The sequence below is a fragment of the Ranitomeya variabilis genome, chromosome 2 (assembly GCF_051348905.1).
Source record: "Ranitomeya variabilis isolate aRanVar5 chromosome 2, aRanVar5.hap1, whole genome shotgun sequence".
NCBI lineage: Eukaryota > Metazoa > Chordata > Amphibia > Anura > Dendrobatidae > Ranitomeya > Ranitomeya variabilis.
Window position 1 is genome coordinate 650064115 of NC_135233.1, and position 26138 is coordinate 650090252.

Below are 26138 nucleotides of genomic sequence, written 5' to 3' on the forward strand. Positions count from 1 at the left end.
ACCAGCAGCTTCAAAAACTTGTCTGCTGCTATGACAAGGCATTTTTGCAGCTGCTCTTTTAACCTTACGCAATTGCCTGATGGAAAGAGTCCTCAATTTTTCCTTATCAGCACGCACACGTGTGTGCGGGGAATCAGCTACATACTTCTTGATTGTGCGATGATCACGATGAAGTGTCTTGGCAATGTTGATTGTAGTCATGCCTTGACCTAAATACTCCACAATTTGTTGCTTCTCAGCACCGACACATCCTTTTTCTTTCCCAGTTTGGCAAAAAATGTAGGCTGCTTAATAATGTGGAACAGCCTTTTTAAGTAGTCTTGCCTTTATTTGGACACACCTGCCAAACTAATTTGCACAGGTATCTGCAATTGCTTTCAGTGATATAAAGAGCCCTGACACACATCACCATCAATGAGTTTAAATGACAAACAAAAAAATTCTAACCTTATCACTCCTAAACTCTTTGTGCATAATAATTTGGAACACAGTGTATATACACACGCTAGATGGTGGCCCGATTCTAACGCATCGGGTATTCTAGAATATGTATAGTAGTATATAGCACAGCCCAAATATAGCGCAGCCCACGCAGTACATAACACAGCCCACGTAGTATATAACACAGGCCACGTAGTATATAACACAGGCCACGTAGTATATAACACAGGCCATGTAGTATATAGGCCAGCCACGTAGTATATAGGCCAGCCACGTAGTATATAGCACAGCCCACGTAGTATATAGCACAGCCCACGTAGTATATAGCACAGCCCACGTAGTATATAGCACAGCCCACGCAGTATATAACACAGCCCATGCAGTATATAACACAGCCCATGCAGTATATAACACAGCCACGTACTATATAGCACAGCCCACGTAGTATATAACACTGCCCACGTAGTATATAGCACAGCCGACGTAGTATATAGCACAGCCGACGTAGTATATAGCACAGCCGACGTAGTATATAGCACAGCCAATGTAGTATATAGCACAGCCGACGTAGTATATAGCACAGCCGACGTAGTATATAGCACAGCCCACGTAGTAAATAGCAATGTGGGACTATATTCCTGTTAAAAAAAATAATAATTAAAATAAAAAATAGTTATATACTCACCTTCCGGCGGCCCCCGGATCCAGCCCAGGCCTTTACTGATGCTCCTCGTGACACTCCAGTCCCAAGAATGCATTGCGGCAATAAGACGTGATGATGTAGCGGTCTCGCGAGACCGCTATATCATCTCCGGTCATTGCCGCAATGCGCTCTTGGGACCGGAGCGTCGCGAGGAGTGGGAAAGGCACTGGAAGGTGAGAATAGCACGATTTTGAATTTTTTTTATTATTTTTAACATTAGATCTAGTAAAAAGTTGGTCACACAGGGTTAATAGCAGCAGTAACAGACTGCTAAACCGCAATGGGGGCACTGACCGGAGGAGAGTAGGGAGGGGCGAATTCATGGCCGGACTGTGCCCGTCGATGATTGGTCGCGGTCGGCCGAAACCAATCAGCGACGCGGGATTTCCATGACGGACAAACAGACGGAAGTGACCCTTTACCTTACGATTATATAGATAGATAGATACCGCGACTATACACAGCAGTATCACCTATATAATGAATATGAAGTAGTCTACACATTAGATAGATGATACTGCTGTATATAATGATAGTATCACCTATATAATGTATATACAGCAGTCTATATACATTCTATAGGAAATACTGCTACTATATATACATTATATATAGGTGATACTGCTGAGTATACAATATACATACACATACACCGCAGTGTTACCTATAACGAATATACACATCAGTAGCAGTATTGCCTATAGAATGTATATAGACTGCTGTATATACATTATATAGGTGATACTATCAATATATACAGAAGCAGCCAGTATCACTTATTTATTGTATATACAGCAGTCTATATACATTCTATAGGCAATATCACTACTGCTGTGTATATACGTTATATATAGGTGATACTGCTGTGTATATACGTACGTGTGTGTGTGCGCACACGCACACACACACACACACACCAGTATCGCCTATATAACGAATATACACATCAGTAGCAGTATTCCCTATATAATGTATATAGACTGCTATATATACACATTTTATAGGTGATACTGCTGTATATAATCACTGTATCACCTATATAATGTATGTATGTATAGCAGTCTATATACATTATATAGTGAATACTGCTACTGATGTGTATATACGTTATATAGGTGATACTGCTGTGTATATATGTACGGGTGTGTGTGTATATATAAACATATACACACACACACACCGCAGTGTCACCTATATAATCTATATACATCAGTAGCAGCATTCCTTATATAATGTATATAGACTGCTATATATACATTGTATAGGTGATACAGTGATCATATACAGCAGTATCACCTATATAATGTATATATAGCAGTCTTTACATATTATATAGGTGCCACTGCTGTATATACACATTTAAAAAAATCATCTTGGGACTTACCAGGTCCCTGAGATGGGGGGAGGTCGGGAGGATGAAGGGCTGAGGTGGATCGGGTCCCAGCATCGGCGGTAGAGGATCCCAGGCAGCATTGGTGAGAGCAGTCTTCTCTGACGCTGGTACAGGCCGGCCAGCGTCAGACACAGGTGGAGGCGCCCTATGCGCGCCAGCTTTTCAAATATCTCCGTGTGCACGCGGGGTCTCCTGCTTCCCGCGCTGACAAGGGCAGCAGGAGCAGACGAGCACACTCAGGAACAAGGACCGCGGCCGTGCTCAACGCTCATTGCTCCCGCGACCCGCACTGACGCCGGCCGCTGCGGCCCTTGTCAGTGCGGGCAACTGAACGCGCGCATACAGGACCATTTAAAGGGCCGGCTGGAAGTTTTGTGCGCTATGTAGTAAAATCGCTGCCGGTATTCCAGCGGCCCTGTGCAGCTGCTCAGGGACCGGCCCGGGGGGCAAATGCATTCCTGCAACCCGGCCCAGTCCGCCCCTGGATAGCATTGATTCAGGGAACTAGTCTGATTGCCGTATGTGGAGTCGGGAAATATTTTTTGCCTTGATATGTAGCTATTAGTGTTTGTTCCATGGAGTTTATGCCTGCTACTGGCTCAACACGTTAGTTATAGGTTAAAACTCATGCATTTATATCTACTTTCAAGCTTAAAAATTATGAAACTACACATACATGACCAGTTTTCATAATAGTATTTTTTTTAACACATTCTAAACCTTTATACATCTGGACCATTTTAGATTGCTAGAACATGGAGCTCAAAGCATTCCACCAAATGTTGTGACCCCTCATCATAACTCAATGTTTTACATAGCAATCTTGATCCACTATACAGTTCATTGACAACTAAACAATTAAAATGACAGGCCTAAAATTGTGCAGAACTTTGTTATAATGCCAAAGCAACTTTGACTGAATATGGAATGGACTCCACAAGACTGTCCTCTGGAATCAGGTATCATTGTTTTTAAGTACTACCACAGATGTTCAATTGGACTGTAATGGGAAATTTGGCCTATATGACTGAAAATAAATTAAAAAAAATACACCATTGTAAAAACTGAAATCGCTCAAAACTAAATTCAAGAAGTTTATTAACCCTTCAGGTGCTTCACATGAATTAATGGAATGTGGACAAAAAAATTGAACAGTTTTTTCCATAAAAATTTTTCATTAGCCTCAATGTTTTTATTTTCAGAGGTAACAAGAGAAAATGAACCCCCAAATTTGTTGTGCAATTTCTCATGAGTATGATGGTACTCCATATGTGGTGCAAAACTGCTATTTGTGCACACAGCATGGCTCAGAAGGGAAGCAGCACCATTTAAAGTTTTGAACACAAAAATGGCTGGACAACATCTGCAAGGACAACATCTGCAAGGAGTTTGTATGTTCTCCCTGTGTTTGTGTGGGTTTTCTCCGGGTACTCCGGTTTCCTCCCACATTCCAAAGACATACTGACAGGGAATTTAGATTGTGAGCCCCATCAAGAACAGCAATGATAATGTGTGCAAACTGTAAAGTGCTGCGGAATATGTTAGCGCTATATAAAAATAAAGATTATACAGAGATTGCCCATGGAGGCAGGCAATCCCGGCATGTTTTTTGGCTGTATGACAGCAGTGAAAAATGTGAATGGAGACTGAAGAATGTCACTCAAGCACCAGCAATGCTTGGAGCATACCCGTGCACCCTGACACAAACTCGAATAGCAAGCACTTGCACTGAACACTAGTAGTCATATCAATTTCATCATTTTTTTTTACTTTTCAAAAATTCTCAACCCCAATTCTGACCTTCAAGCTTAACCCTAAACACTCACCCTAACTCTCAACCTCAATCCCAACCCCAATGGCAAAGAATGAAAGAAAAAAAAATATAAAATGAAAAATAATGAATCAGACCAAGGGGAGGAGAGAGTTTGGGATGACATACTAATTATTGACTTTTGATTACTGTCTATCACAGTGATCAAAAGGAATCAGTAAGAAAAATACTTGCAGTTGCCTCGTGTCGTCCGGCAGATGTCAGCAGGCGCTCTACACATGTATCTGCCATTTTTTATCAGGATGAGGAGGCAGAGGGCTGGGGATAGATCAGAAGGGACCAGGGGATGGCAGAGGTACCAGAGGGGATTGGGGACATCTTTTTCTCTCCTCTGACATATATATATGTCAGAGCATTTATTTTCAGAACAAATAAATGCACTGAAAAACTCGGCTTATACATGAGTATATACAGTACATGTTCGGGTACTGGAAAATACAGCCCTGATCATGTTCTCCAGGGTTCAAAGATATTCAGACTCTGAGGGGAGCCATACCCTTAGTCCCGATCGATGTCTTAAAATGGTGATGAGGAACTAAGGCCCCTTAGCGACTGGAGTTTAAATGTGTAACGACGGTCTTTAAGGGGTTAAGTTGCTAGAACATATTATTTCTCCTGAAAAGGGTTGCACTTGGTATGCAACAATGTTTAGATAGGTGGTAAGCAGGGACAAATTATTTTGGTGCCCTAGGCACATGAAGCCAGCAGCAATGCCCCCCACACCAAAGGAATGGCTCAGAGACTAAGGTAACAGTACTACTGATGCACATCCCCCTTCCACTCCAAAAGGTTAGGTAGCAAACACTAATGACCACTAGAATTGTTACCTTTTTCACAAAAACATGTTATCAAGAGTAAAATAAAAAAGTGATGTGCTTTAAGGATTTGACTTAACAGGGAGTGCAATTTCAAAGTTAGGTACAGAATCAATCATTTTTGCTGACCATTTACAAAACACAGGGGAATAAACAGTGATATTTATCCCTGAGGTCCTATATTTTAAATGTAGAACCCAAGGATAGTTATGGAAACTAATAAAGCATAACTATAATCAGGGCTTTTTGGTTTAAATTAAGTTTTGGATTTAACATTAGTCATGCGACAAATACACTTGCTGTTATTAGCGGCAGCAGGTGTCAGATGATGAGATTAGTAGTCCCATCAGCTGACACCAGTGACAGGAAGTAAACTTTATACCTCCAATCACTGCTGAGCGGCTGATGGGTGTATTCATTAGCCGTCTCCTGAGCTGTAAATAAATAATTTAAAAAAAACAGGATGGGCTCCCCTGTATTTTTGATAACCAGCCAGACTGGTTGTCAAAAATGGGGGGACCCTATGTCGGTTTTTTTAATTATTTATTTTAAATAATTAAATAAAGCGACATGGGAACCCCTCTAGCCTTGCTGAAGTTGACAGCTGAAGGTTGCAGCCACCATCTGTGAGTTTTGCATGGCTGGTTATCAAAAATACAGGGGAACCCACGATTTTTTTTTTATTATTTATTTACAGTGCAGGAGACGGCTAATGAATACACCCATCAGCTACTCCTGCTCTTGCTGTTATTAGCGGCAGCAGGTGTGGATGGAAACTTGATTCCAGCTCACCCAGTTGCTCTATGCTCATCCATCTGGGGCTCAGACACCGACCTCGCCAGGCCTCACATCAAGGAAAATAGAAAAATTGGAGTCCGGCTCAACAGGACAAATTATAGATTTTCTGAGGCTTGTAATATAAAGAATACGTAGGTACATATCAAATCATTGTAGGTATGATGGTAACTCCAGGATACACATTAAAGAAATAGCCATGCTGTATATATGCAATTATGCTTCTATGATATAAAATTGCCTGAACCCAAGTGTCCAATATGTTGGAGAAGAAAATAACTAAGTCCCGCACAATAAAATGTAGAAAAATAAAGGATATACTTATAGGTATGAAGAGCGTGGCACGGAAACCCACTGTTGAAAAGATAAAGGGAAAAATAACTGCATGTCAGCGCTGATATCAGAGTCGCAGTTGTGTGCATGGCACCCATAGGGGCAGGTAACACCGCTGAAGATAAATACCTTGAATGGCAATGTCTCATATAGATACGGTGTCCGTAATGGAGGACCGGGGAGCTGAGACCCTGAGGAAGGCACGTGTGGCAGTCGGCGTGCTGGCGGCTATTTACCTGCTGTGAGTGAAAGTGAATCCGGAAGAAGGTGAGACATGTGACCGGAAGTGAGGTAGAGCCGAGAAGCTGAGGAAAGCCGGAAAATGCCGAGGTGGTGCGCATGCGTCACAACTCAGACGCCGGGTACTACGTTCCGCTTGTGAACTATAGGAGGAAAAGAGAAGCGGTTATGAAAAACCATAATATTGACATGCAGAGGTTATTGTATCATGTTTAGTGCGGTGATTATGGTCAAATGGATCCATTATTAACAACCAAAATAGAAATAAAAGACAAGAAAATTGCCTCCGGAGGACCTCAATGGCTATTCATAAGGAGTCTAAATTAGAGTATTTTTGGCAAATAAGGGCCTCAAATGGACATCATAGAAAGGAGACAAAACCCAAATCCTGTTATGATGTGACATAAGGAGGACCCACATACAGAAATTCCTAGCATGATTGAATCAATAGGAGACTTCATATTCTCTGTTTAAACCGAACGGAGATAAAGTTTGCAACGTGTGAATCCAGAAGGATTCGCGTTCCTTCAGTTTCTTTATCCTGTCACCCCCCCGTCTGGATAATGGTACATGGTCAATTATTTGATATTTCAGCTGTGCTATAGTGTGGTTATTTTGTGAAAAGTGAGCTGGAATTGGCAAGAGGGTCCTCCCACAGCGAATGGTGGATTTGTGTTTGGAGATGCGGTCCCGGATATGCTGGGTGGTCTCTCCAACATATCCGAGACCGCAAGGACACTTAATTAGATAGACGACAAATGAAGAACTACATGTAAAGTGCCCTTTGATGGGGAACCGTTTCCCAGACCGTGGGTGAGTAAAGGAATCACCTTTCAATATATTGGAACACTGGTAGCAACTTAGGCATGGAAAGGTACCATTTCGTGGGGAGGAAAAAACTCTCTGTGTAAATCCTCTGCTGGTTGAGCCCACATCTGCACTGACTAGATGGTCCCTAATGTTGGAGCAACGTTTACTGCACATAATTGGTCTCGTATTGAACTCCTGTACCCGAGGGTAAGCATTTTTTAGAATGTCCCAATGTTGTAAAATGCATTTGTTAATGAGATAATTTAGGGGATGAAACGTGCTAACAAAAGCTAATCGGGGTATTTTGGGTTGTGGCTCCAGTCTGGTGATATTCCTTTTAGGAATTAGGACATGGTCGGGATAGCCTCTATTTTTAAATGAGGGAAATGTTCACCCTTATTTTGTGTTCTATTTTTTCCTCAGGATAATTTCTTGTATTGGATTTATTTTATGTGTTATCTGGTATATAATTACTCTTATATATATATTTCAGAAGGACATTTAATCTCTTGAAAAAGGCGTTTTTAGCCGAAACGTTGAGAAAAGAATTGTATGTGTCCAAATCAAGTGTACTGAAGATATATGCATTTTTTGAAACCCCTTTTCTTACCACAATGGAAAATAAACTGTGAAATCTTGAAATTCATTATTTAAAGTGTGCCGGAGTCATTTTTCATATATTCCTATTTTTCTCCTGAGCACCTTGACTCATTATAGTGAGCACCTTCTGCATCGTGATATACTTGATGGAAGTTAGGCAGTCTATACTTTCAGGGGGCAGCCGGATGCTCTTATTTGTCAAGACACCACCAGCAGTGCTGAAGACACGTTCTGATAGAACGCTGGCTACCAGGCATGAAAAAACCTTCAAGATGTGACAAGGGAGCTTTGGTCACTCTTCTATTTTTTAAGACCAAAGTAAAAAAAGGTCTAAATCCTCCCTGATGGCATTGATATTAAGCACAAGATACTCCTGCACCATACTCTCCGGTCATTCACAACCTGTCAGACTTGTACTCTGTTTTACTAATGCGCAGGCTGGTCTAAAGAATGTGTGAAACAACTCACATAAATTGATTCTCCCACTTACACTTCGGCTGTTGCTAATGTTTTTGCATTGACGACTCGACATTCCTAGGGTTGGAAGTATATAACTGCAATGCATATTGTGTTCCTCACTGCTGTCTTGAAGAAAATGACTCTTAAGATTGTTTACAAGCGTGTTTCAATAATGCAGCATGTGCACATCCCTATCAAGGGTGAGAAGCATCTGGAAAATTTACTCTTGCACCATGGATCTAACAGAGTTGCAACCCAGTCAGCACTATTTCTAATCCTTACTATATGGGCATAATGTTGCAGGTAGTTCAGCGCAAAAAGGCGCTCATGTGTAAGACAAATCAATGAGGTCAAAGTCCATGGTGAGTTGGTGGCACGCAACACTCAAGCTTGCTTCCTCTGTCCTCTCCGGGCAACCACAGACAACAGAGAAGGGATCAGGATCCTCTTCACCTCCTGACTGTTGGTAAACTAGTGGAGGATCTGCGGCTAGAGACCTGTGTGAGATCACATTGCCACGGTGATGGAGTAGGAAGAAGCATTAGATGCAGTTGATGGGATGGACGGTGGTTGATGATGCCTGCTAGTCCATATTTTTGCGCACTGAGATTCTTACACTAATGCATATTGATCATGCATGGGACATTTCATCCATGTAACAGTCAAATTATTGTAATTTTTGCATCCACTGAGTCGTGTTTTGCAAAGTTGGCAGATAAGCTGTTGAGTCATCGTTTGCGGTCTCAAAAATGGCTCAGGTTAGAAAATCATTGCTGCCACAGCGAACTGCAGACTCGAGACCACTGCTGGCCACAGCCAGAGTTTTGGTTGAAGATGCAGTGCTTGTCATGGTTACATCACTCCGTATCTGTCCGCAATGTAACCTACTCATCTTACTGCTCCATAACCTTTCTGCTGAACTATTCAGCTGCATGCCTCTGGGTTCACACCAAGTGGGTCGACAACCTCATTGTCATCCTCTCTGTTCTCACACTCCTCACCCTAAGATTTACCCTCCTCCTCTTCCTAACTAGACAGCACAGTACAGTCAGCAAGCACCTAAGGTGTCTGAGTCTCATCAGGATCACCATCTGTGCAGATGCTTTCCTCTGGATTCTGTGAATCTTTGGAGCACACATCTGATGCCCATGGAATAGATTATGTGAACAGCTAAGCAGACCCACCACAGTCAGTTGGACGGTTCACGAGTACTGGTGCTGGATGAAACTAGGTTAATTGGGGTGTCACCTCTAAGGATTGTACTGTGTGTGATGATAAGTTGGATGAAGAGCAGGAGAGGCCACTTGATGTAGCACTTGTCATCCAGTGGAGCACATGTTCTTTCTGACATTCATCGACAAGGTGTACCACTGTGCGGCTAACAAAGAAAGGGAGTCGAGTAGTCCATCCATTAACAGATATTGTCAGTTAATTAAAAGAGGGTGCCGCGCTAGAAAACAACACTATAGCTAAAAAGTTGAAGACTCCCACTCCCCTACCTTACAGATGGAAGTCGGCGTGTCTCCTTGATACGGAGGTCGGCTGCTGAAAAGACGTCCTATTTGCTGTTAGCAGGACTATGGTATCGATACTGCACTGATCTGCAGGGAGCGTCCTCCCGTAGTGCAGGAATCCTCACACCGCTCGCCGCTGGGGTGCACGGCAGGTGCCTCGGCCGATGGCGCCGCCGAACAGTAGCGTAGCGAGTGAGGGGTGTGGCTTAGCGGTGATTGTCATTTTAATTGGCACATGTATTTTAGTTTTAGTTGGAATTTTAAATTAGAAGTCCATTTTATTGGAAGGAGTAGCACTTTTAAGTGTTATTAAATTTGGTTGTTAATCCATGTGTATTTTGACATGGTTGCATTGTAAGGAGTGGCTCTTGTAAGGTATATAAGAGTATACACAGGGGAATCAGTCATATTATTAATATCGGTAGGTACTCATTCATTTATTTATTTATTTATTTTTATATATTGATGGTTTTAAGGCTTATTAATAAAAGGTTCTAAGTTTTAGGGTTTGGTTTTTATTATAACTTAAGGTTGGGGGGTACAACCTGTCACCAGGATTGGTCAAGTTGTCACTAACAACATTTTCATCTGCAGCAGGGTGTAACATTCCTGTTGAAGGATTCTTTGACATATATACAGACTTTAATTGTTTGTATAGGGAGGCAGTCCCAGCTGGTGGGAGGTACACAATGTGTACAATGTGTACGGTATCTTCAAGGGTGGCTATATAACCATTAGCAGTGGCAGGGCAGCAATACCTTGAGAAAGAGGGACGTTACCCTCGAAACGCGTCGGGATTGGCCCCTGTAACCTAGCGCCAGAGTGATTCTTTCATATATTGTTTAGATATTGTCAGTTGTCTTTGGATAGGAGGAGACAGTGGTTGTTCAGTAGAGCTTTCAGTAACATTACAACCTAACCCATGTACACATTGAACACCAAACCTATTCCTCCTTCCACCACAACCTCGCTATTTCCTGCTCATGTTGGATGTACTCTTTTGACCAGCTGTCAGTCACCTTTAATTCAGTTAACAATCAGTATTTATTTGCTGAGATAGTGTGCCTGCACAGCAAGATTAGCCCAATTTATTTTGATTAGGAATTGGGGCCTAATCAAAGGGCACAACAATCTTAGCCAAATTTTAACAATTTTAATTAGGAAATGTGACCTCCTGACTGCAATACAGTATTTAGCCCAAACAATTTTGATTGGAAAATGTGAACTCCTACCTGCACAACACTATTAGTGTAAACTAGTTATATGCTGAAAGGGTGATTTCTCATAGAATCCAAACAAGCTACAGTGGGTACGGAAAGTATTCAGACCCCTTTAAAAATTTTCGATCTTTGTTTCATTGCAGCCATTTGGTAAATTCAAAAAAGTTTATTTTTTTCTCAGTTTTGTACACTCTGCACTCCATCTTGACTGAAAAAAACAGAAATGTAGAATTTTTTGCAAATTTATTAAAAAAGAAAAACTAACTGTCTTGGGGAAATCTGATCCGAAATATCAGGATCCACCCCTAAGATATCCCAATATATATGTAAGGTTGTCATAATTTTGTTATTGTGGTCATCATAGGTGTTAATCAGTTGAGTAATGCCATTAGATGTATCTCTTGTCACGGGAGTAAGCAGGACTTTCTGATTACTCCCCAGTGCATGTTTGTAGACAGCATTTATCACTTATGATGGATATCCCCTATTAAGAAATCTTCTTTTAAATTGGTCGCCTGTGCCTCAAACTCCTTTAGGGATGAACAGTCTCTCCTCAGCCTCAAGAATTGTTCCTTAGGAATCCCTTTCTTGAGACTTGGTGGGTGATGGCTGTCACACCTGTTGAGGCTGTTTGTTGCCTTTGGTTTTCAGTTAATAGAGGTTTTTACATAGCCCTCCGCACCCTTCCCAATCATGATGTCAAGGAACGCAATCCTCCTCCCCTCTATCTCACATGTAAATTTCAGGCCAATACTATTTACATTTAAATATGACACAAATTCTTCAAAGGAACTTTTATCCCCTGACCACAGGACGAGGATGTCATCAATATACCACTTCCAGAATTGTATCCGGGGTCACCATGTGACATCCACACCCTGAAACACAACAGTGTCCTCCCACCAGCCTAGAAGCAAATTGGCTTATGCGGGGTGCATGGGCTCACCATTGCCATTCCCCTGAATTGTTGCTATAAGCTTCTGTTAAAGAGAAAATAATTATGGCCAAGGAAATATGTTAACAGTATCAGCAGGAATCCATTATGTACTACTAAGTCTGTTCCTCTCATACTTAAATAGTATGTAAATGCTTTAATGCCTTGGTCATGTGGTATACTACTGTACAATGACTCTACATCAATGGACACCAGAATGGTCCCAGGTTCAAAGTGGATATCCTCCAACTTGGACAACAAATCGGTTGTGTCCCTGATGTGAGAAGGTAGGGCTGTTATGAAGTGGTGCAGGATACTGTCCAGATACACGCACGAGTTTTGGCTAAGAGCATCTGAACCAGACACGATTGGGCAACTTTTAAGGGGATTAAAGCCTTTGTGCGCTTTCAGTAGGGAATAGAATGTCGCAAGTGTGGGATATTTCAGGAGCATGATGTCAAACTCATTTCTGGAGATGAGGAGGCTATTGAGAGCTTTAATAAGTGGTCTCCAGGGTGGCTGAATAATTGGGTGTAGAAACCCCTCTTAGAACCTCATAGTTTGTGTCTGAAAATATCAGAGAACAGATCTCTAGATATTTTTGTGTCCAAAATTACCATTTTACCTCCCTTATCTCAGGGTTTAATAACAATATTATGACTGTTCTCTAGAGAGTGCAGTGCTTCCAATTTGCCCTTTCACACATTGGGCTCTGATATCCTTTGTGTGGGGTTAATCCTTCCAATTTCATTCTTCACTAGTTTTGAGAAAATATCTATGCTGCTGAACTGGTCCAGTGGGGGCATTCGAGTACTTTTAACCTTGAGTTCTGAGAAGGGATCCTCGCCTATTCCCCTACTACCCTCCCCTGAGAGTCCAGCAAGCAGTCTGACATCTTCTATTGAGTGCAGGGGAATGCCAAACTGTTGGTATTTATGTTTGTCATTATTCAAGAAGTATTTTTTTTTTTCCATTTAAGTTTCTTCAGAAATAAGTTGATGTCCTTAGTCCACAAAAAGGGATCACATTTTGTGGTTGGTACAAAGGATAGTGGGGACAACAACACTGAAATCTCTTCTGGGGAAAGAACACATCTATAGAGATTAATAATGTGGTGATTTTCCATCTTAAATTGACTGTTACTTAACTCTTTTGATTTGTGGGTAAGATTATGTGGGAAATACTAAAATACCTTTTAGGGTAAGGATAGACAAGCATATTAGTGACATTAATCATAGTACGAGTCTGGGGAGATATGATCATATATCTGTCCACAACACAGCTAATGAAGCCTGGGTATATTGGTCTCTAAGAGATCAAGCCATTGTTATCCAAATTTGATCCTTTATTGTGAGGATCAAAAGTATTAATTATTTCCATACATCTTTCCCATGTGTGTCTTTCTTAATTATACTTATCTTTATTGAACTCTTTGGCCACCTTTGTGGTTGGTGTATCTCTGGGCTTCTTCCATGTGGGGCAATGTGAATGTTTGTATTTGTGGGAGTATTTTACTTCTAATACCACCTTGGATTGCATGCTCCAGAAGCCTGCGCGAGACGCATTTTCATTCCACCATGGAAGTGTGCACTTCATTATGGACGGTTTTTATAATGTCTGCCCAAAACCTGGTATGGTGAAGAGCATTTGCATCCCATTGAGTGAGACAACTCTGATAGATATTTCAGCATGTACTGTGTGCCATCCACCTGGAACACACTACCCCTCCAGTCAATATGCTGGTCCCTCTCTTCCGAGTATGTGTTAGGACTGGCGGAACGCACCAAGTAAAAGATGAAATAATATTGGTGCGTTCGCAGTCCGGGGTCCACCGTGCAGGTGAAAACCTGCTGCTAGTAAATGGCAGCACTATATGGTGGTGAAGCGAACCCTGTAAAGCCACAGGTCCGCAATACCGCACAAATGAGTGCAAGCAAGGAGTCGGCGAACTCAATCCCAAGACTCAGGGTTGAGGTCTGTACAGACTACTTGCGCACCACACCGCAACTGGGTGTGTTAGGTATAGTAAGAGCACCGAAGTGCGAACTGTGCCGTGCTGGCTGACACCACTAGTACCCGGACGTGGGTTTAGGAAGTGCACTACTGGCGCGTGGCGCCGCACTGGCAGTCACAGCGATAGACGCTGACTCGTGTGTAACACGTTGAGTGATTAGTCGGGCGCTAGGTAGCAGCCATACACCTTACGCAAACAGTCATACAATAGGGTAGGGGTATTTAACGAACGACTTGCACTCACAACAAACACACGTATACAAATGTACACTAGCGCATGGCCGTGCGGCCATGCGAGCCTTATATAGCTGCAGCAAGTAAAAGACCTTCCTAGAGGGACCAATGAGAGACTGCCATACCTGAGCATGTGACCCTAAATCTCCACTGGGAGACCTTGCCCTGGGCATGCTCAGTGTGTGCAAAGCAAGACTTAGCCTTAGCACTTAAAGGACCTTCCTGAAAGGACCAATGGACTTAGCTGCAGTATCTGACCATGTGACCCTCGATCTCCACTGAGAGACCTTACTCAGGGCATGCTCAGAACGAGAAAAGCAGGACTTAGTCCCAGAAGCGTATGCTCGCCGCTGCCCAGCACTGACTTCAATGGCAGAAGCCGGAAAAGCAGCAGTAACTCTTTGTACAGAGTGGGACTGAGCAAGACGCTGGGACCGATGTCTCCGCTGAGCAGGCTCCACTGTGGCAGGAGAAGAATGGGAGACCGCAGCAGAAACAGCCCGAGATTCCCCCTGTGCAGAAGCGGGAACTCGACCCTTAAGAGTATGTCTCCTAGTTGATTGCACTTTTCCCACCATTCCACCACTGAATATGGGAAACCTCTGATGATGCAATTGTAGGTGGACCAGATACAAACATCTTGTGACCGGCACAGGACTACTTCTGCATGCAGGATCCCACTAAAATACATGGTATCCATTTGGCAGGAGCTGCCTCAAGATCTGCCCCTCACTCTACAATCCCCTGGTGAAACCCTTACTTCACCTGAAAGGGGGGAAACATATCGAGTTGGGGTTTTCTACCAAGGATAAATGACAGAATATGCATCTTAATTGTTGATTCTATTATGGATGGCTTCATAGTGGATTCTACTATGCACTTATATTTTATTCTGTATTAGATATCTGAACTGTGCCCAGTGGAGTGCTCATTGAACATTCATGGCATACATATATTGTTTTGTGTATGAGATAAGGGCCTGAAAGTTCTATTCTAGTTATTGAGTCTAAGTATTTTTGTGGGTGACACTTCCCTGAAGCTAATGACAGTTTGGCACTTGAGGGCACCGACTCAACAATTTCTTCATCCAGAAAAAAATCTCCATAGGCTTTCGGCTATTGAGGAATACACCAGACAATTAATGTCCTTTTTATATGATTCAATGTACTACACACTAGAGTCTTGAGACAGATTGCTTGCAATAAACACATACTTAAATTGAGTTTCCCATCTTGGAATATAATCATATTTTGCAGTGAGCACACTGTTAGAAGGAATCTCAAACCATGTCCTCTGTGGTCTCCCATTTTTCCCCAGCTACAGAGGAGCCTGCTCAGCAGAGATGCCAGTTCCAGCATCTTGCTCAACCTGATGCTGTGCATCTGGTTACCGCTGTCATCCCTGGATCTGCTATTATAACCAAAAGTTATGAGCAGATGTTTCTGGGATTAAGTCCTGCTTTTTCTCAACTGAGCATGCCCATGGGAGGACCTCCCATTGTAGAACGGGGGTCACATGCTCAGGTCCTGAAGGTCCTGAAGCAGCCCTGATTGGACCACTGGGAAGGTCCCAGAAGGACGCTGCTATAAAAGGTTTGCATGGCCACTCGGCCATGCGCTAGTAAAACTTATATCGTGTGTGTGGATGAGTGTTTGATATCTGGTGAAAGCTCCTAATCAATCCCCTCACTAGAGTTGTTGTATGTGGTTTGGGTGTTGGAGCTGACTAGCGCCAGTCTGTGCCATCCTTGCTTTAGCACAGTAAAATTGAGTGCAGCCATTATCTATTTGCTATGTAAGACTTTTTTGGTTATGCACCAGTTCAGACTAGATTGCTGTTCAGTCAGTTTTCTTATATTTACTAGCGCCAGTCTGTGCCGTCCTGCACAAGGCACGATCATTCTGCACCGCCAGTGCAGCGCCGTGCGCATCTAGTGCGCTTTCCGGTCCCTAGCTAGGGCGGTTAGTGGTGTCCACCAGAGCGGAGCTGCGCGCACTTAGTGCACTAAATATTTATTATTTAGGCTTGTCCCTGGCGCTGCAGTTGCAGCGCCGAATGCTAGCGGGTCTAGAGGGACTCTAATCCTGTGTCCTTAGGGCAGAGTCCTGTGACCAAACACTAGTGTTCACTCAGAGGTATTGCGGCTTTGTGAAGCAACAGGGTTCGCCTCCTTACTTACCGGGTGAAGTTAACCCGTGTGTGTTCACATTATACCGCTATATAGTCTGCCATTTACCGAGCAGCCTGTGACATCTCTGCATGGAGGACCCCAGGCTGCGAACGCACCATGTATCTTCCTTAAGCCAGCCTTAACACACACTTTATATTGTGTAATCTTTGCACCCACTGAGAGAAAGTTACATATAGGCTACAGTGACCTAACAGATTCAGACATTGATTGTTGTTACACTTAAGTACTTTTATGGGTGCTGGTGTTGGCTTTTGGTGACAGATTTCCTTGCAGGGTCAGTCAGGGACAGAGTACGTGGAGAAGATGCACCACAATGTATCCTCTATCGTTCCAACCTCCGCTGTCAGTTATCGGAACATAGGATTAGTTTCTGTTTCCCCTAAATTATTTCTGGATGACTTTTAACATTTTTTGCTGACGTGACTATTTATTACCCTAGCCTCATCTATTCACCTACTGTATATGATATTATGTGTGGGCTTTTTAATGATGACAATAAAAGCTATTTTTTAAAAGCTTTTTCTTTGGTTTTCCACTAGAACATAAGGTTTCCATTTAGATTGCACATCAATGACAGCTGCATGGAAATGGAAGTACCAATTCCAATCATGCTCCAATATGTCAATTGGTAGATTTTCTGTCTATATGAAAAGACCCTAAGTTACAGTTGTGTGAAAAAGTGATTGCCCCTTCCTGATTTCCTATTCGTTTGCATGTTTGTCACACATAAATATTTCAGATCACCAAACAAATTCAAATATTAGACAAAGATAGCACATGATGCAGTTTTTAAAATAAGGTCTTTATTATTAAGGGAAATATAAATCTACAGGGAAATGTATGAAAAAGTGCTTGCCCCGTAAACCTAATAACTGGTTGTGCCACCCTTAGTAGCAATAACTTCAATCAAGTGATTGCGAAAATTGGCAAAGATGACTTTTGCAACACTCTGTAGGAATTTTGTCCCACTCATCTTTGCAGTAATCTTTGCATAATTCAGCCACATTGGAGGGTTTCTGAGCATGAACCGCTTTTTTAAGCTAATACCACAGCATCTCAATCAGATTAAGGTCAGGACTTTAATTTTTCTTTTCTTAAGCAATTCTGAGGTGGACATAATGGTGTGTTCTGGATCATTGTCCTGCTGTATAACTCATGAACAGATGGACAGACATTCTCCTTCAGGATATTTTGGTAGACAACACAATTCAAGGTTCCATTTACTGCAGCAAGTCTTCCAGGTCCTGAAGCAGCAGATCCAGCCCCAGACCATCACACTACCACCACCATATTTTACTGTTGTTATGATGTTCCTTTTCTGAAATACTTTATTACTTCTCTGCCAGATGTAATGGTCTGTACTCTCTTTTCAGTCCACAGAGTATTCTCCCAAAAGTCTCGGGGATCATCAAGATGTTTTCTGGAAAAACAAAGAACCTTTGTGTTCTTATTGCTCAGCAGTGGTTTTCTTCTTGGAAATGTGCCATGCAGGCCATTGTTGCTGTCTTTTTCTTATGGTAGAGTCATGAACACTGGCCCTACAGTGCCTTGCGAAAGTATTCAGCCCCCTGGAGCATTTCAACCTTTTCCCATATATCATGCTTCAAACATAAAGATACCAAATGTAATTTTTTGATGAAGAATCAACAACAAGTGGAACACAATTGTGAAGTTGAATGAAACATATTGGTTATTTTAAATTTTTGTGGAAATTCAAAAACTGAAAAGTGGGGCGTGCAATATAATTCGGCCCTTTACTTTCAGTGCAGTGACCCAATGTTGTCCTAAATGCCTAATGATGATATATATAATCCACCTGTGTGTAATCAAGTCTCTGTATAAATGCACCTGCTCTGTGATAGTCTCAGGGTTCTGCTTGAAGCACAGAGAGCATCATGAAGACCAAGGAACACAACAGGCAGGTTTGTAATACTGTTGTGGAGAAGTTTAAAGCTGGATTTGGATACAAAATGATTTACAAGTAGTGTTGAGCATTATGATCCGGAAATATTGGGTATTGGCCGATATTCGCTGTATCGGAATTCCGATACCGAGTTCCGATATTTTTGTGATATCGGAAATCGGAATCGGAAGTTCCTATAAGTTCCCAGGCGTGTGCGGTGCGTATGGTTCCCAGGGTCTGGAGGAGAGGAGACTCTCCTTCAGGCCCTGGGATCCATATTCATGTAAAAAATAAAGAATAAAAATAAAAAATATGGATATACTCACCCCTCCGACGGACCCTGGACCTCAGCGGTGCAACCGGCAGCCTCCGTTCTTAAGAATGCAATGAGTGTAGGACCTGCGATGACGTCGCGGTCTTGTGATTGGTCGCATGACCGCTCATGTGACTGCGATGTCATCGAAGGTCCTTCACTCACTGCATTCTTAGGAACGGAGGCAGACACTTGCACCGGTGAGAGGGGTGAGTATATCCATATTTTTTATTTTTATTCTTTATTTTTTACATGAATATGGATCCCAGGGCCTGAAGGAGAGTTTCCTCTCCTTCAGACCCTGGGAGCCATCCAGGATAGCTTCCGATATTTGTGTCCCATTGACTTGTATTGGTATCTGGTATCGGTATCGGCGATATCCGCTATTTTTTGGATATCGGCCAATCCAATCCGATACCGATACTTTAGAATATCGGAAGGTATCACTCAACAGTATTTACAACACTTTAAACATCCCAAGGAGCACTGTGCAAGTGATCATATTGAAATGGAAGGAGTATCATACCACTGCCAATCTACCAAGACCCGGCTGTCCAGCTGAACTTTCATCTCAAACAAGGAGAAGACTGATCAGAGATGCAGCCAAGGGGCCCATGATCACTCTGGATGAATTGCAGAGATCTACAGCTGAGGTGGGACAGTCTGTCCATAGGACAACAATCAGTCGTACACTGTACAAATCTGGCCTTTATGGAAGAGTGGCAAGAAGAAAGCCATTTTTCAATATATCCATAAAAAGTGTTGCTTAAAGTTTGCAGCAAGCCACCTGGGAGACACACCAAACATGTGGAAGAAGGTGCTCTGGTCAGATGAAACCAAAATCGAACTTTTTGGTCACAATGCCAAATGATATGTTTGGCGTAAAGGCAACACAGCTCATCACCCTGAACACACCATCCCCACTGTCAAACATGGTGGTGGCAGCATCATGATTTGGGCCTGCTTTTCTTCAGCAGGGACAGGGAAGATGGTTAAAATTGATGGGAAGATGGAAGGAGCCAAACAGGGCCGGTTTTAGGCAAAGTGGGGCCCTAGGCAAAAGTTTAAAATGGGGCCCCAAATGCTAACAAATTGCACCAACAAACAGAAACATTTTGGTTGTAGCTACATGCGCTGATTTCAGACCACTAAACGAGTGTGATCAACAATATTGAAGTCATTCGCCACTTGTTTCCCAGCCTCTTTACACTGGCTGAGGAACAATGATGGGGACAGAATGATCACTAGTAAATCAATCTGTCCCCATACAGTATCATCTTAGCAGCATATCTGCAGTTTTAACTGGGCGATGTGCTGATGAGAACAATGATTTTTGTTCCGGCATATACTGTACATACATACACCGTACATACACACTGATACACATACCGTACATACATACAGATACACATACACGTACTGTACATACACACATACAGTTATATACACATATAGTATACACATACCGTACATATATATACCATACATACACACATACACATAAATACAGTATACTGTACATACATACACATACCGTACAGAGATACACCGTGCATACACAGATGCACACATATACCGTACATACAGATACACATACATGTACCATACATACACACAGTATATACACATATAGTATAAACATACTGCACACATATACATACTGTATGTACATGCACATAAACATACATATACCATATATACATACAAATTTATTGCACATACACACAGTTATATACACATATAGTATACACATACCGTACATACATATACCATACATACACACAAATACACATACATACACAGTACGTACACACAGATACACATACATATACCGTCATACATACACATACCGTACATACACACATGCATATACCGTACATTCACACACATAGATATACATACATATACCATACATACACACAGATACACATACATACACCATACGTACATACACAGATACACATACCGTACATACATACACAGACATATACCTTACATGCATACACACATAGTTATATACACATATAGTATACACATACCGTACATACATATACCATACATACACACAAATACACATACATACACCGTACGTACAGATACACATACATATACAGTATATGCAAACACATACATATACCATACATACACACAGATACACATACATATACCATCATACATACACATACCGTACATACACAAATGCATATACCGTACATTCACACAAATGCCGTACACACATATACCGTACATACACAGATACAGTTATATACATATATACCGTACATACATACATATACCGTACATGCATACACATATACCGAACATACAGATACACATACACGTACCATACATACACACATACAGTATATACACATACCGTACACACATATACATACACATATACTGTATGTACATGCACATAAACATACATATATACCATATATCCATACAAATTTATTGCACATACGCAGATACACACATACTGTGCATGCATACACACACAGCCATACAAATATACCATACATACACACATATACCGTACATACATACACAGATACACATAGATACACATAGATGCACACATACATATACAAGCATATACATACAAATATACCATACATACACACATATACCGTACATACATACACAGATACACATAGATACACATAGAGACACACAGATGCACACATACATATACAAGCATATACATATACACATACTAATCTTGTATAGGTGGTCAGATGAGCCCTGGATGAGGTCACATAGTTCAGCTGGAGAGGGCTGCAGACCCCACTGTGGGGGATGGGGCACAGAGCAGACAGGACTGATATCAGCCCCCTGGTGCTGTCCCCTGCAGTGAGCTCCTCCCCATCTCTTCTCTGTGAGGAGACGCTGCAGCCTGCTCTGAACAGAACAGTGGAGGGAGCAGAAGACCCCCTGTAAGTCCTGCTCTTCCTCCACTGCTGTCCCTATGTGCTGTGCTGCCCTGGGGCCCCTGACTGTAGGTGAGCAGCACTCACCATTGGGACGCTCCATGCAGCAGGACAGACGGCAGCCAGTGAGCGCTCTCCTCAGTCTGGTCACTGTGAGGTATGGAAAGCGTTCATTGGCCAGCGTCTCTCCCTGCATGACACGCCCCCTTTTTGATCTCCTGCACTTCGCGCCCCGCTCTCTCCCGGCACCCGGTGTTCCATGATTATAGGAGGGAGTGAGAGGGGCCCGATCCTGCATGATACCGGGCCTGCCTGCAGGGGCCCCCCTCCACCTCTGGGCCCTGGAGCAGTGCCATCAACAGTATGTCTGCCCCTGGCTGGGGGCCCCTAGGGCAGCGGGGGCCCCAGGCAGCTGCCTAGTCTGCCTGCCCCTAACGCCGGCCCTGGAGCCAAAAACAGGACCACTCTTGAAAAAAGCCTGTTGGAGTCTGCAAAAGACCTGAGACTGGGACGGAGATTTGTCTTCCAACAAGACAATGATCCCAAACATAAAGCAAAATCTAAAATGGACTGGTTCACAAATAAACGTATCCAGCTGTTAGAATGGCCAAGTCAAAGTCCAGACCTCAATCCAATTGAGAATCTGTGGAAAGAGCTGAAATCTGCTGTTTTCAAACGATCTCCATTAAACCTCACTGAGCTCAAGCTTTTTGCCAAGGAAGAATGGGCAAGAATTTCAGTCACTTGATGTACAAAACTGATAGAGACATACCCTGACTTGCAGCTATAATCACAGCAGAAGGTGGCGCAACAAATTATTAAGTTAAAGGGGCCGAATAATATTGCACGCCCCACATTTCAGTTTTTGAATTTCCACAAAAATTTAAAATAACCAATAAATTTCATTCAACTTCACAATTGTGTTCCACTTGTTGTTGATTCTTCACCAAAAATTTACATTTGGTATCTTTATGTTTGAAGCATGATATGTGGGAAAAGGTTGAAAAGTTCCAGGGAACTGAATACTTTCACAAGGCACTGTAACTGAAGCAAGTGCGGCCTGGAGTTGTTTGGATATTGTTGTGGAGTCTTTTTGACCTTTTGGATGAGTCATTGCTGTGCTTTTGGGATAATATTGGCATGCCATCCACTCCTGGGTAGGTTCACCACTGTTCCATGTTTATGCCATTTGTGGATAATGGCTCACACTGTGGTTCCCTGGAGTACCAAAGCTTTAGAAATGGCTTTATAACCTTTTCCACACTGATATATCTCAATTGCTTTGTGTCTCACTTGTTCCAGAATTTCTTTGGATTGTGGCACGAGATTTCGCTTTTGAAGAACTTTTGGTCTACTTCAGTTTGTCAGGCAAGTCCTATTTACTTAATTTCTTGATTGAAAACAGGTGTGTCAGTAATTAGGCCTGCTTATGGCTAGGGAATTTGAACTCAGCTTCTCAAAGATGTAATACACCACAGTTAATTTATGTTTTAAGTGGGAGCAATCAATTGTTCACACAGGGCCCTGTATGTTTGGATTTCTTTTTCCCTTGATAATAAAGACCTTCATTTAAAAACTGCATTTTGTGTTTACTTGTGTTATCTTTGTCAAATGTTTCAGATCACCAAACAAATTTAAATATTGAAATGTTTTAAACATGCAAAAGAATTGGAAATCAATAAGAGGGCAATATACAACAGTATGTGCTATTCAGCCCTTATACTGTGTGATATCCACTATCTATTTTACGTTATAAAACTAGTTAATAAAACTACTCAGGCTGTTATCACTCCACACTGTAAGGAGGCCAAGACTACCCACTGAATAGCAAATCTGTATTGAATTTAGGGAACATGATTTATTGTTTTTCAGGACAAAGGCTTACTTCAGTAAACTGCAATATCAAAGCCAGACACTTTGGATTTATGAAAGAGAGCTCAGAGTCCTTAACAGCTTTTTATTCTGACAAGCTTCAGCTTTTCACCCCTGATGTGGGGATGTGGAAGTAATAAATAAGAGGAAGAGATACTTTTTAGAATGATTATTCAGCATGCATCTTGTGAGTTTCATAAGCTTCAAAGATTTAGTGTAAATCAGTTAAGAATAAGTGTCAGCTCTTTTTTTTCTAAAGTAGGAAAATAAAAAAAGATTTGTCAACATAAACACTATCACTATCTGTAAATTCACAGGGAAGTTTTCACAGTAATATACTGCAGTAAATTTACAAGAAAAAATATGTCTGAAACGTAAATGTTTTGGTAGCAGTAGTCATATAAAAATAAAAACTGTTGTAAAATATTGACACATTTCAGTATTAAATTTTGTGTCTCGTGGTGCCCAAAACAGTAATACTTGTGGTCATTTAAAAGGAAAATTATTGTGCTCTGAAGTTCTACAATTTACCCCTGGCAACTTTTTTTTCTTTAGTTTCAGAATTGAAATACTGAGTATAATTTTAATTTTAGAGTTAATAAAGCCTATAGGACTAGACTCAGCGTAGGCCTCATTAAGATGTCAGTGATTTTTTCACATATGCAAAAAAAAACCCCATGTCATTGGTGTTTGTGAATTGTGATCCAAGTTTCATCAGCGTTTGATCGGTGTTTCAGTTTTTATCATCAGTGTTTCATCAGTGATTTTCATGTATTTAAAGAAATAAATGTATTGCAAAGCATCTCGTTTATTGCAATGTTAAATCATGGACAACCTAGAGATTGCACAAAGATGTCACCCATGCCTTGACCATGATTTATATTTGTAGAAGCGATTTTAATCCGTAATACCAATTAAAAAAGGATATGTCTCAGTGACACCCTCTGGCATGTAAAACAAAATGACTGCAACATACAGTATGGTGGCAAACATTTTTTTTTATCCAAATGTAAAATTTAGTGAAATTAATGAATGGAAAAGAGATACTATGGCAGCAGAGGTAGGATTCAAATTTTTAGCAAGTTCCCTGTTTGCTAGTTTACCTTTCCCCTTTCTGCAGAACAAATCCAATAATGTTATACTTTCTCACCGTTAAGATAAAAGTTTCCCTTTGTGCAAATGTAGTGGATTTTACATACATGTAAAACCACAGATACCCGGCATGTTACACCACTAATAAGGCAGAAGTAATTCTCATAGTTCAGGTAATGTAGTAGATTAATTTTCCACCTATTATTAGATTGAAAACTTCTCTCTGTGTTTAAAATTTATTGTATGGATAGAATGAAATAAAAACAGTAAAACTTTTAATCTGGAAACAGCTGGATACTTCATTTTAGATGACAGAAAATGTAGTAAATCTTACCTGCAGTCCTATGTTACACCAAAGATAACACGCAGTGGCATAATCTGAGTACACATACTGTAATGTACTAGCATGGATGACATAATAATGACTCTTACTACACATAATGAAATAGATGTTACCTCCATAATAACAAAGCGATAACTCTCTGAGTACAGACAATGTAGCTGAACTGGGTGAAAAAGTCATTGCCAGTTTGACAAATCAGAGAAAAACTCTGGCCGTCTATTGGTTTCCACCAGTAGTCGCCATCACTGCCTGCATCTGCTATTGAGTACTGATTGCATGTGATGCTTAGCTCTTGCTAATGTGTGAAATGACTCACAGAAATTGCTTATGCCACTTACACTGTGATAGGGCTGGCAGAACGCACCAAATAATATATAGGTAGTAATAAGGTGCGTTCGCAGATCGGGGTCCACCGTGCAGAGATGTTACCTGCTGCCCAGTAATGGCGGACACTATATGGCGGTATAATAGATGAACACACACAGGTTAACGTCACCCGGTATGTATAGAGACAGACTCTGTTCCTTCACAGAGCCGCAATACCGCGAAATGTAAATACTGTAGCCTGTTAAGCCTCACAGAGCTTGGTAGAGTGAGCACTAGTGTACGATCACAGGACTCAGCCCCTAGGATGTGGGGTAAGAGTCCTTCTAAACCCACTAAGTGCACAGTGCCGCACCTGCGATGCCTCGGAAAACCATCTAATAAATTTAGCGCACTGAGTGCGTGCAGCATCGCACTAGCAAACACCACTAACCGCCCAAACTAGGGTAGGAAAGAGCACTAATTGCACACAGCGTCGCACTGGCGAACTCCACTAACACACTGCTACTACTGCTAATATTTTTGCGTGACGCTTTTATAATCCCAGGGTTGGACGTCTAGAACTGGGATGCACACTGTGTGCCTCACTGTTGCCTTGGGAAAACCACTCTCAAGATTGTCTACAAGTGTGTTTCAATACTCCAACATGCGCGCATCCCTTTAAAGGGGGGAACCATCTAGCTAAATTTACTCTTGTACTGTGGATCTAACAGAGTGGCAACCTAGTATCCAGCACTATTTCTAACCCTAAGAATACAGGCATCGAGTTGAACACAGTGCAGCAAGAAGGCGCTCATTTGTCAGGTGCTTCCATAGGTCCAATTCCATGGTG